Here is a 13,398-nt window from a genome sequence, read left to right on the forward strand (position 1 = left end):
ATTTTATGAACTCCATAACTTGTCCTCCAGTTATGGAAAAGGAAAAGTCTTTCTTTTAAAAGATCATTAAAACTCATAGGTTATAGAAAATGAAAGTCTCATTTTAAATGGTTTTAAAGTCTTCCATAACGTGTCCTCAAGTTATGGAAAATGAAAAGTTTTTTCATAAAAACCACATTAAACTCATAAGTTATGGAAACCAAAAGTTTTGACAAGTTTCAAAACTTGCCCTCAAGTTTTGGAATTTGTAAAGTCTCACTTTTGAATACTTTAGTTCCAAACCCTAGAGTTTTAAAAGTTAAAATTCAACCCTTATACTATTATAATATTAAAAGTTTAATAATTATATATGTATAAGACAAGTCAGTCTTACCGTTAGTAGGCCTCATTCACGAAGCCGATCTATAAGTGGGGTATAAGGTTACTGCCTATAAAATGGCAGTTTAATGGGTGTCCACTCTCATCCACCGATTCCTTGACTGGTGGAGGGTCGTTAGCCGAACGGGTAGGATAGGACATTAATTCTCATTAAAAGTATAATGAAAATACTAAGTAACTAAACACTTATAAACTCCCAATCTTAGTTACTTAGTAAAAATGTGAATTTGGTGCTAACCCATGAAATTGCACTTTGCACCTTGTTAAGTCGTTAGTGGAGCGTGTGTGGTTAACTGACACACAAATTTGGGACTGATAGTGTGTGGCAAAGGGTAGCTTGATGTTAATCATGGATCAATGGAGCGTGTGTGGTTAACCGACACATTGATTAGGTGATCTGTAACATTAAGACTACCAAGCTAGTTTGCATGGTTATTCACACCTTGTTTGTGATCCTCGGCATCCCAGTCACAAACTTGAAGGGCACAATCAAGATTTAAACATACCATTGAAAAGTTCAATGAATCTCAAAGGATCTAGGAATTTCAAATCCAATTAAAACTTAATAATCTATTTCATTTTTCATTGTGGAAATTGATAAATCGTCATTTACCTACCTTCAAATATTCTACAATTGGATTATAGCATCCCTTTTCGCAATTGTAGAATATTGTGTTGGATCCTAGCCTTAATATTTCATTTTGGGTGTTATATTAAGGACTTAAAACCAACTAACTTGAATTTCTCCCTTGTAGATGTCTAGTTCAGACAACTATGGTCTTCCCAAATCTTTTGGAACAAGCTTTCCTAATGAACATGATATCCCACATGGCGATGAAGGTGAAAGATTAATCCCTTTGTCGTGCATTAATGGGACTGGAAATTTGATGTGTGTGAACTCAACTAGTTTTAATCCTACTTTTAATTATAAAATTGACACACAAAGGCAGTGGACCTATCAATTGTGGTGTAGCTAAATAAGTAAGGTATCGAACTCAGGGAAGGGAAAATTAAAACTAAAAACTAGAATTAACTAAAACAAGTAATAGAAAATAGGGGTTTCTCTAGTTTTGCAAGACTAGAAACTTAACTAAAACTTAACCACTCAACTAAAAGCTGAAAACACGTAAAAACAAACTATATTCAATGATCAAAAAGGGTTTCTGTTTAGGTTCAACTTATTTACTCCTATGGTTAATTTTTATGATAATATAATAGATTAATTGTTATTGGTTACCGACTCTAGTGATTAGATTCCCATTCGCTATTACTAATCCTTAGAAAACATATCAATTCAAGCAATGTCCAGTTGATTAAACTAATAGATTTCCTAGGTTAATTATTCGGGTAAAATAAGACTTGTAGCTAGCTAATTAAATTTGGTGATTCAATTAACCTCTTTTTGATGGTGTATCACAGAAGCTCACACATTAATTTACCCATTCTCTAATTAATCGTAGTTTCATGTTCATTATTCCTAGGCACATAGTATTGTGTTCACATAAATTATATGAGATAAGCAATTAAGAGATGTTCATGCAACTTAATCACTTAGCAATTAACAGAAAATAGTTATGGTTAATGCATAAGGGTCTTTAACAAGCTTAATTTAACAATATCACCAACTAACAATTAATCAAAAGAGTAAATTAAACCATAGGAGCAAAATTGTCTTCCCCAAACAGAAACTAACGAAATTAGTTCATGATTTCAGTGTATGAAAGCTTTAAAACGAATTCAAATAAACCTAACATAATTCTATTCAAGGGTAAAGTGGAAAATTAAACCTAAAGTGCCTTAATCTCTTAAGAATGAAGGATTAGGGTTCTTCAACGTTTTCCAGAGCTCCAAGGGCTTCCTTGATCGCCAAGTGTTTCCACCAAAAAATCCAGAGAGTCTTCAATTGGGGTTTGTGAAGTCTATTTATAGTTTTCTCAAAACAGGGGCTACTCGTCGAGTAGATAACTGACTCATCGAGTCCCATTGTTGAATCCGTATGCGGCAAGGACTTCTCGTATTTCTTCGCGAACCTTCGTATGGACTCGTCGAGTAATCGTCCCTACTCGCCGAGTAGCTTCAGAGTTCATCATTTTCCTTCTTTCTTCCATTCTCGAGCTTTCGATCATGACTCCTGCTTCCTTTTGCTTCCGAGCACGACTTCTGGACTGAAAATATAATTCAAACATTATTAAGTACCTTTTGTCCATAATATGCAAATAATTAGCTAATAATTGATAAAAATCTATACTAAATATATGGCTAAATATGCAAATATCAAAATTATACTTCACTTCCTCCACCTCCTCCAATTATTCTCCCTGACCCACAAGGTCGAAGACTTGAAAAGTTCAAGATCACTCAAACCCTATTGGCTAGTAAACACAAAGATGGAAAATCTATATGTGCTTATGTCTTGGACATGAAGCTGCATATTGATAGGCTGAGAATGTTGGGTGTCATTTTCCCAAGGAAGTTGGCTGTTGACTGGGCTCTTCTGTCACTTCCCGAGTCATATAGAGAGTTCTTTAAAGACTACTATGTGACAGATCACGACATGACCCTAATTGATCTTACCTATTTGCTAATTGTTGCTGAATCAGCAATGATTTGGCGCAATGATCAAGCAAATTTGATTGGAAGATCTGCCTCTCAAGATAACATGGGCAATGACGTGGACATCCTAGAAATGATACCTTCTCCTAAAGGAAAGGAATCGGCCATGGTCAAAAGTTTTGATCATAAGAGAAAGGCCAGTTTTGAGATTGTTCTAAGTGCCATACCAAATGAGCCTGTGTGTTTCTATTGCCAAGGAAAGGGACATTGGAAGCAAAGATGCCCTGACTACCTGAGAACTTTAGTCAGATTGTATGGTTCTGCTTCAGGTAAGTCTACTATCTAACTCTATTAAGTTCCTAATTGTTGATTCATAATACATTATGTGACAAGTTTGCATTTTGATGTTTTGTAGGATCGAGCCAAAGGAAGGAAGCTTAAAAGTAAGAGCATGTTGAATCTGATCGCAAAGAGATGGATTTTGATCGTATGGTTCGAAGATCGAATTCTTGAGCTGCTGCTTAGGAGTTATGATAGATTGCTTAGAAATTTCTAATAACATAGCTTTCATTTGTGATTGCATTCTAAGGAAAAGTTTTTCTGCACTTCATAAATAAATAAAATTTTGTTTCTATTACTCCCTCCGTCCCAAAATTATAGTCCATCTTTCCTTTTTGGTTTGTCCCAAAATAATAGTCCACTTCTAAAAATAAATAACATTTTTACCAAAATACCCCTCATTATTACTTAACCAACTAAGCATTTAATGAAACATTAAATACAAAGTAAGGACAAAACTGTCATTTTATTGTATAAAGTTACTCATAATTAATGTTTCCTTAATCTGTGTGTTTTTTGTCTGTGGACGATAATTTTGGGACGGAGGGAGTATTTTATTTTATATCTCATTGCAATGACATTTGTGAAAATTGATGTTTCTATTGTTAGCAATATGGATTTGATTTTATCGTTTGTGGTCGTGTCAAAATTTACCAAATAAGGAAAGATGCATAAGAGATGAGATAACCAATTAAGAGATGTTCATTATTCCTAGGCACATAGTATTGTTCATTATTCCTAGGCACATAGTATTGTGTTCACATAAATTATATGAGATAAGCAATTAAGAGATGTTCATGCAACTTAATCACTTAGCAATTAACAGAAAATAGTTATGGTTAATGCATAAGGGTCTTTAACAAGCTTAATTTAACAATATCACCAACTAACAATTAATCAAAAGAGTAAATTAAACCATAGGAGCAAAATTGTCTTCCCCAAATAGAAACTAACGAAATTAGTTCATGATTTCAGTGTATGAAAGCTTAAAAACGAATTCAAATAAACCTAACATAATTCTATTCAAGGGTAAAGTGGAAAATTAAACCTAAAGTGCCTTAATCTCTTAAGAATGAAGGATTAGGGTTCTTCAACGTTTTCCAGAGCTCCAAGGGCTTCCTTGATCGCCAAGTGTTTCCACCAAAAAAATCCAGAGAGTCTTCAATTGGGGTTTGTGAAGTCTATTTATAGTTTTCTCAAAACAGGGGCTACTCGTCGAGTAGATAACTGACTCGTCGAGTCCCTTTGTTGAATCCGTATGCGGCAAGGACTTCTCGTATTTCTTCGCGAACCTTCGTATGGACTCGTCGAGTAATCGTCCCTACTCGCCGAGTAGCTTCAGAATTCATCATTTTCCTTCTTTCTTCCATTCTCGAGCTTTCGATCGTGACTCCTGCTTCCTTTTGCTTCCGAGCACGACTTTTGGACTGAAAATATAATTCAAACATTATTAAGTACCTTTTGTCCATAATATGCAAATAATTAGCTAATAATTGATAAAAATCTATACTAAATATATGGCTAAATATGCAAATATCAAAATTATACTTCACTTCCTCCACCTCCTTCAATTATTCTCCCTGACCCACAAGCTCGAAGACTTGAAAAGTTCAAGATCACTCAAACCCTATTGGCTAGTAAACACAAAGATGGAAAATCTATATGTGCTTATGTCTTGGACATGAAGCTGCATATTGATAGGCTGAGAATGTTGGGTGTCATTTTCCCAAGGAAGTTGGCTGTTGACTGGGCTCTTCTGTCACTTCCCGAGTCATATAGAGAGTTCTTTAAAGACTACTATGTGACATATCACGACATGACCCTAATTGATCTTACCTATTTGCTAATTGTTGCTGAATCAACAATGATTTGGTGCAATGATCAAGCAAATTTGATTGGAAAATCTGCCTCTCAAGATAACATGGGCAATGACATGGACATCCTAGAAATGATACCTTCTCCTAAAGGAAAGGAATCGGCCATGGTCAAAAGTTTTGATCATAAGAGAAAGGCCAGTTTTGAGATTGTTCTAAGTGCCATACCAAATGAGCCTGTGTGTTTCTATTGCCAAGGAAAGGGACATTGGAAGCAAAGATGCCCTGACTACCTGAGAACTTTAGTCAGATTGTATGGTTCTGCTTCAGGTAAGTCTACTATCTAACTCTATTAAGTTCCTAATTGTTGATTCATAATACATTATGTGACAAGTTTGCATTTTGATGTTTTTGTAGGATCAAGCCAAAGGAAGGAAGCTTAAAAGTAAGAGCATGTTGAATCTGATCGCAAAGAGATGGATTTTGATCGTATGGTTCGAAGATCGGATTCTTGAGCTGCTGCTTAGGAGTTATGATAGATTGCTTAGAAATTTCTAATAACATAGCTTTCATTTGTGATTGCATTCTAAGGAAAAGTTTTTCTGCACTTCATAAATAAATAAAATTTTGTTTCTATTACTCCCTCCGTCCCAAAATTATAGTCCATCTTTCCTTTTTGGTTTGTCCCAAAATAATAGTCCACTTCTAAAAATAAATAACATTTTTACCAAAATACCCCTCATTATTACTTAACCAACTAAGCATTTAATGAAACATTAAATACAAAGTAAGGACAAAACTGTCATTTTATTGTATAAAGTTACTCGTAATTAATGTTTCCTTAATCTGTGTGTTTTTTGTCTGTGGACAATAATTTTGGGACGGAAGGAGTATTTTATTTTATATCTCATTGCAATGACATTTGTGAAAATTGATGTTTCTATTGTTAGCAATATGGATTTGATTTTATCGTTTGTGGTCGTGTCAAAATTTACCAAATAAGGAAAGATGCATAAGAGATGAGATAACCAATTAAGAGATGTTCATTATTCCTAGGCACATAGTATTGTTCATTATTCCTAGGCACATAGTATTGTGTTCACATAAATTATATGAGATAAGCAATTAAGAGATGTTCATGCAGCTTAAACACTTAGCAATTAACAGAAAATAGTTATGGTTAATGCATAAGGGTCTTTAACAAGCTTAATTTAACAATATCACCAACTAACAATTAATCAAAAGAGTAAATTAAACCATAGGAGCAAAATTGTCTTCCCCAAATAGAAACTAACGAAATTAGTTCATGATTTCAGTGTATGAAAGCTTAAAAACGAATTCAAATAAACCTAACATAATTCTATTCAAGGGTAAAGTGGAAAATTAAACCTAAAGTGCCTTAATCTCTTAACAATGAAGGATTAGGGTTCTTCAACATTTTCCAGAGCTCCAAGGGCTTCCTTGATCGCCAAGTGTTTCCACCAAAAAATCCAGAGAGTCTTCAATTCGGGTTTGTGAAGTCTATTTATAGTTTTCTCAAAACAGGGGCTACTCGTCGAGTAGATAACTGACTCGTCGAGTCCCTTTGTTGAATCCATATGCGACAATGACTTCTCGTATTTCTTCGCGAACCTTCGTATCGACTCGTCGAGTAATCGTCCCTACTCGCCGAGTAGCTTCAGAATTCAACATTATCCTTCTTTCTTCCATTCCCGAGTTTTCGATCGTGACTCCTGCTTCCTTTCGCTTCCAAGCACGACTTCTGGACTAAAAATATAATTCAAACATTATTAAGTACCATTTGTCCATAATATGCAAATAATTAGCTAATAATTGATAAAAATCTATACTAAATATATGGCTAAATATGCAAATATCAAAATACTCACACTTGACTTTTGCTTGCCCCCAAGCAAAACTGAATCTTAGCACACTAATATCACATAAGACAATCCCAATCAAACCCAACCATTATGCCAAGACCGCAACGCATGCATTTGTGTCTAAATTTTTCCTAAACGACCCCCCTCTAAATACTCACAATCCTCATAAACACTCGCCCACTTCTTTTGAATAATGCTCATTTTATGCATCCCTCCGAATCCATCCGCAGAAAACCTCCTAGTCTCAAGGTGTTTTTGATTGAGCAACCCAAGCATACATAATCTAAAAATTACAATTCTTCGATACCACTGTGGAGCTTTTTGGAATTCTTCACTTTCTTGATAATTTGAACTTTGATTTCTTTGAATTCTTCAAATTTGCCACCTTTTTGATTTTCTTTGATTTTTGGGTATCTTCAACTTTTGAACTTTTGGAATTTTGATCTTTTGATCTTCACTTTAATAGCTCCAAAACTCTTTCAACTTTTCTTGTAATTCTCTCTCTTTCTCTCTCTTTTTTCACTCAAAACCTACATGATTAAGCAGGGGCGCTCAACTTCAACCTTTATTGATTAGAGATAAAAATTTTCCTGGATACATTTATGGTACACGATGCTAAACTTATTGCATCCCTCAAACTAAGCGAGGTTATGTTTTTGTCCCATGATTTCAGTAGAATAAAGGGGGCCACAAATGCACTAGAACGTGTATAGGCTCAACTAAACATTTGGGTCTTCAAAGAATCATCAAACATAACACTAGCATGGAATCCTAATTGTTTTTAACCAAATTTTCTCAATTAACCCTAGCAATTTAAATGCAAAAATTTCTAAGTTTTCAAAATTTAACTAAAATTTTAACTAATGCAACCAACCCCCTACCCCACACTTAATTTATGCAATGTCCCCATTGCATATTATGCATGATAAATATAATAAGAAAATAAAGAGAGAATTGGAACAAACTCCCCTGGGGTAGTAGTGGCGAGGTCGGTATTTCTTCTCTTTTAACTCCACTTCAAATGAGTTTAGACATGGGAACAGCTCATCCATGCCTTGGGTGTCATATCTTGTGTGGGAAAGCTCCAAAAATGCAAGAAAGATACTCGGAAATCTTCAGGAATCAAACTCTAAGGAATATGAGCGAGACCCGTAGTGAATATGAGCAGAATATAAGCCTTGAGAACGAAAAGTGATAAACTCGTCGAGTCTATACGGCAACTCGACGAGTAGCAACGTATCAAGCAGAAAAATCAAGGAATTGAACTCGGAATCGTCGAGTAGGTAATGTGCACTCGACGAGTCCATCGCTGAGTGAGAAATATAAATATTCTGCTTTTGGATTCCTTTTCTGATATGGCTGGGTATGATAACTCAGTGTGTTTTCTTCATTTTTCTTCAACAAATAACACTCTAAGACCCTCCTTGAGAACGGACTCGACCCTAAACTCATGCACATTCTCATCTAGACCCGATCCTCACTCTAACCTTGATAATTGAGACTCTTGCATGCATCCAATCCTTCAATCTGAAAAGAAAACAACCACAAGTGATAAAAGAAAACAAATTCCTACTTAAACATCCTACAAGTTCAACACCCAAAACAAAGGAGAGTAAATAGTCTTAAACATAAAAGAAAAACATAATAAAATAAAGCATCAATCCTCCTCCTCGTCTTCATCTCCTCCGGCTCCACTTCCGCCGGCTTGGTTTCTTCTCGCTTGCACTCTTTCATCCCAACTGGACACATACGGGAATCCGGGCCCGGGCCTTGGTACAAAATGCATTTGCTCAAATAAATAAGCAAATGACTCATCGACATAGTTCACGCCCCGCCCGAGGTCGTCTTGGTATCTTCGCAGCTCAACATTATACCAATCCACATGTAGCTCCTCATCCACCGGAATAACCGGTGGGTATGTGGCACCCGCTCTCTCCTTTGTCTCACCCTCCTTCCCGGTTCCTCCGGCACTAACGGTTCATCATCATTTGGAATACTAACATGCCTCCCCTCCATAATCCTCAATGATCCTAGCCCTCCTGAATAATGTTGTGCTGAAGGGAGGACTAGGAATCATAGTCAATACCCGTGCCTCTTGTCGGTCCAAAATACCATAAGTTCTCGCAAGCCTTGTAACAAACATGCCACCATTGATTTTTGAAGTCACCCGCTCTTTGACTGCCCCCTCTGCCAAGTATTTTGCCATGCAATATGGCAAATTGCAAAATACATTAGGAGTGATAATACTCCACATGTAGAAGATGTCGAGAGTGGGGACTTTATCGTCATCCTTTCGCATGTTTATAGAGCTCGCGATCAGACGATGCATTAAGCGATGAATCGGGGAACGGATGCTCCCCTCTTGGGCGGATGAAGGAATGTAAACCCGGTTGGCATTGGTGGTCCACCAAGTAGAGGCAACCACATCCTCGGGCAAGTCTTTGTGGCACTGCTCCAAGAATGACTCAAAAGTCTCGGATATGATCTCATTCTGATCATAAATACCAAGCCTCCATGCCAGCTCTGCCATGCTGCACTGGCGAAACTCTCCTCCAAGGCAGAATGAAATAATATTCGGACTATAGTAGTCATCACCACCTCGGAAAGAGATGGTGGCAAAGAACTCCAAGCAAAGCTCTTGATACACGGGTTCTTGAAGCTTGAACAACCGACTCCACCCGTCACAGATTATTTGTACCCCATTGACTTCACAAGACTTGACCAAATAATGGTTCAGCACTTCTTCCAACCCATCTTGCCCTATCCATGACCAGTCCAACTCATTAGGAACATATATTTCCTTCCGCTTCAAAGCCTCCAGCTTGCTTTTTGTACGTGTGAGTGAAGACTTGTTGGTGATGCTTGGAAAAGTCAACCATGGGATGTCCCCATAACCGCCTCCTCGTGAACTTTGACCTCTCCTAGACATTGTTCCTTATTGGTTGAATTCGCAAAAGAAGAGAAGATTCAAGATGAAGGCTTGAGAGAGTGCACGTCGAGTATGGGGGTGGCGGCTCGTATGAATGGCTGAAAGTGTTTGCAATTTAGGGTAAAAACCCCTCTTTTACAGAATGTAGAAAAAAAATCGGGTAATATATGTACTCGTCGAGTAGGCGGACCTACTTGGCGAGTAGATTCCTGATTCAGCGATTTTTCGGGATTTCTGAAATGGACTCGCCGGGTACACTTAGAGACTCGTCGAGTTTTTCATTCTGTGAAATATTTGAGTTTGCAAAATAAAATGTATGCCACCCCACACTTAAGCATTGCTTGCCCTCAAGCAATCATTTTAAACATAGAAGAAGATTGATAAAAACAAATCCAAAGCAAAATAAAAATAAATCCTAAACACGAAGAAAAGTAAAAGAAAGCAAACTCTAGGGACGGGTTGCCTCCCGTAAGCGCTTCTTTTTGAGGAGTTGTTAGCTGGACTCCTTCCCGCTTTACGTTTCTTCATTTTCCTCCATTGGGAATTCACACCTAATCTTTTGTTGTTTAAACTTTGTCTTGTAAGCATGTATCTTTCTTTTATATGCCCGTCTCAATTCGTCTCTCCTTTTCCTCGCAGCATCCTCTTGTATAGCATAACTGATCCGTTTCCCAACCTTTTTCTTCTTCACCCCGTTCCTTGGACCTATCTTTTGTACTCCTTCTTTGTCAATCTTGATTTCCCGTATAGTTTCCACCTTATCCTTACTTGATATTAAGGATTCCTCCTTATCTTCTAAATAATCTGGTGGTTCAAATGCACATACTTCATAATTAGTAGACACTCGGGCTCGAGGTTTGGTTCTCTTGATTGTAATTGACTCGATCTCTCGATTAGCCATGAGTGACTCAATGGATGAGTTATTTACATCATTATTCAAACCCCTTGCATTCTCCTTTTCTCCCAAACTTACCCTCTCGCCAAGTTGAATCGCTTCTTCCTTTATCATTCTGTCAAGGTAAGCCAATTGTGCGTGTTGGAAGTTAAAGCTTTACAGAATTTCAGCCTCTTCTATTGGACTTCCCAAAGGATCAGGAGAAGTGTATATGTCAAGATCAGAAAAGGAACTTGTAAGAAGCAAGTTAAGATCTTCATGATTCTTGAGGTTCTCGATTGGACTCGTCGAGTCAGTCGATGCGACTCGGCGAGTGTGTGAGGTTTCCACATTTTTTGTTGTTTCTTCTGACTCAGCTTCCTCTAACAACCTTTCTATTTCCTTTAAATCTTTTCCAGCATCGAAATTCCCTCCAGAAGGTAATAGAAATTGACTTGGATTTTCTTCTTGTAAAAGTGCAAGCTCTCTTTCTAACACTTCATCCTCCAAAACCACTAAGGAAAATTCCCCGTTTTTCATCCTTTCATTCTTTTTCTCTTGTTCCGCTTTAAACACCACTGAATCATTCCCTACCCTTAGTGTTAGTGTAGATTCACACACATCGACTATTGCACAAGCGGTATTCAAAAATGGTCTCCCAAGAATGATTGGAACTTTAAGGTCTTCTTCCATGTCAAGCACTACAAAGTCCACGGGGAAAACAAATTTATCGACCTTGATGAGAAGATCTCCGCATACTCCTCTTGGATGTATTATTGTCTTATCGGCTAAATGGATCTTCATATGAATCGGCTTTGGCTCCGGTAAATTTAGCTTCTTTAAGAAAGAATATGGCATTAAATTAATACTTGCACCCGAATCGGTCAACGCATGAGTAGCAATTATGTTCCCAAATTGGCAAGGTATGGAGATGCTTCCCAGATCACCCCTCTTTTCAGGTAGCTCATTCAACACTAGTTCAGCTATTTCTGCCATATCTTTTCTAGAGGCAAAGAGACTCTTCAACAAGCTTGCATATTTAAGCGTTTGAAGTATCGTTTCAACAAATGGAATGTTGACTTGAAGGGCCTTTACATGCTCCAAAAACTTCCTATACTCTTTTACTTGATCATCAGGTATGGCTCGAATCGGAAATGGCAAAGGTGGCCTGGAAGGCTTTAAAGAGTAAACAGTTTTGTCATCAGGCATTGGACTCGTCAAGTCCATGACTGGCACTCGGCGAGTCGAGTCGGGTTTTGCTGATTTCGAGTTTCCTGTTTCTTCTGGTTGCACCTTTATTGAGGCCTTCTGGGTAGGGGTCAGAGGAGTGAAATTTTTTTCAGAACTAGTTATTATAGCATTCAATTGCTCCATTCGTGGATTCTTTTCGGTATTTCTTGGAAGATCACCCGGTTGTCTTTGATTGATTTGTTGGGTCAGCTGCCCTAGCTGTTTCTCAATGTTATGAATAGATGCTTGTTGATTCCTTAGTATTGTTCTTGTATCTTGTATCGAAGCATTATGGTCATTATGTCTTTTCTCAGATGCAGCTACAAATTTTGTTAGCATTTCTTCCAAGTTTGGTTTCCTTTCTTGCACCGGCTCCTCCTTTTGGTAAAAACCCCTTGCTTGTTGTCTGAACTTTTCCTCCTTCGCCTTTTTATACTCATCATATGGTAGCCATTCCTTCTTCGGTTTTCGCCAATCATTATCGAATCTATCTCCGCTTGAATAGAATACTTGGGCTTTCTTGTTCCCATTCTCATCCAAATCACAATCTATAGTAAGATGAGGTCCGTTACAATTCTCACATCCAACCCAAATAGCATGAATTGTTTGATCCATCTTATCCATCCTCCTATCCATGCTTTTAAACATTGCCATCATTGCCGCCATGTCCTCAGAAACAGAATTCACCTCCCCTCTAATTAGATTATTCCTAGGATTATGATATTCTCTAGAATGCTTAGAGAATTCTTCAATTAGTTCTTTGATCACCGGGGGTGCCTTCTTTGTGAAGGGTCCTTGCGAGACAAGGAGTTGCCTAGTTGTTACATTGACTCCATCATAGAAAATGGAGACTTCTTGTTGGCTATTAAGATCATGATGTGGGCAATTCCTTAGTAGACTTTTGTATCTCTCCCATGCCTCATAAAGGGACTCTCCAGCTTGTTGTTCAAAGTTGGCAATAGCTTTCTTCAACTTGGCTATTTTCGAAGGTGGGCAAAACTGGTCAATAAATTCTTCTTTCATCTTAGCCCATGTAGTGATGGATCCGGGAGGGAGTGACTTGAGCCAATCCTTTGCAGCACCTTTGAATGTAACTGGAAGCATACGAAGCAGCTGGGTTTCGCGAGGCACATTTGGAACATTAAAATAATCAGCTACATCATTGACTTCATCCAAGTGTTTATAGGCATCTTCGTGGTCTTTTCCGTAGAAGGGGATCTCCTTGAGTTGAGCAAGTATGTGACCTTTAAGCTCAAAAGTGGCAGTCGTGGGAATTGCGGGTTGCACAAGTCCCGGGCCGGTATCATCTCGTATCCTCTTCTTCCATTCGCCCATGGGAACTTCATCGATGTTCGCCATGGTGTTGTCAAAGTCACCTTCTAGATCACTACCTTCTTC

The 13,398-nt window shown here is 37.7% G+C and overlaps 1 non-coding gene across 1 annotated transcript; it reads left to right on the plus strand.

Annotated features, from left to right (window-relative positions):
* The first annotated feature begins 12,868 nt into the window (after positions 1–12,868).
* Positions 12,869–12,975, plus strand: LOC145117866 (small nucleolar RNA R71). The gene has a single exon (XR_013712859.1). It is a non-coding gene; the product is annotated as a small nucleolar RNA R71 (small nucleolar RNA).
* Positions 12,976–13,398: the final 423 nt, after the last annotated feature.

The sequence above is a fragment of the Lactuca virosa genome, chromosome 5 (genome assembly GCF_052849685.1).
Source record: "Lactuca virosa cultivar CGN04683 chromosome 5, Lactuca_virosa_CGN04683_v6, whole genome shotgun sequence".
NCBI classification, from domain to species: Eukaryota; Viridiplantae; Streptophyta; class Magnoliopsida; order Asterales; family Asteraceae; genus Lactuca; species Lactuca virosa.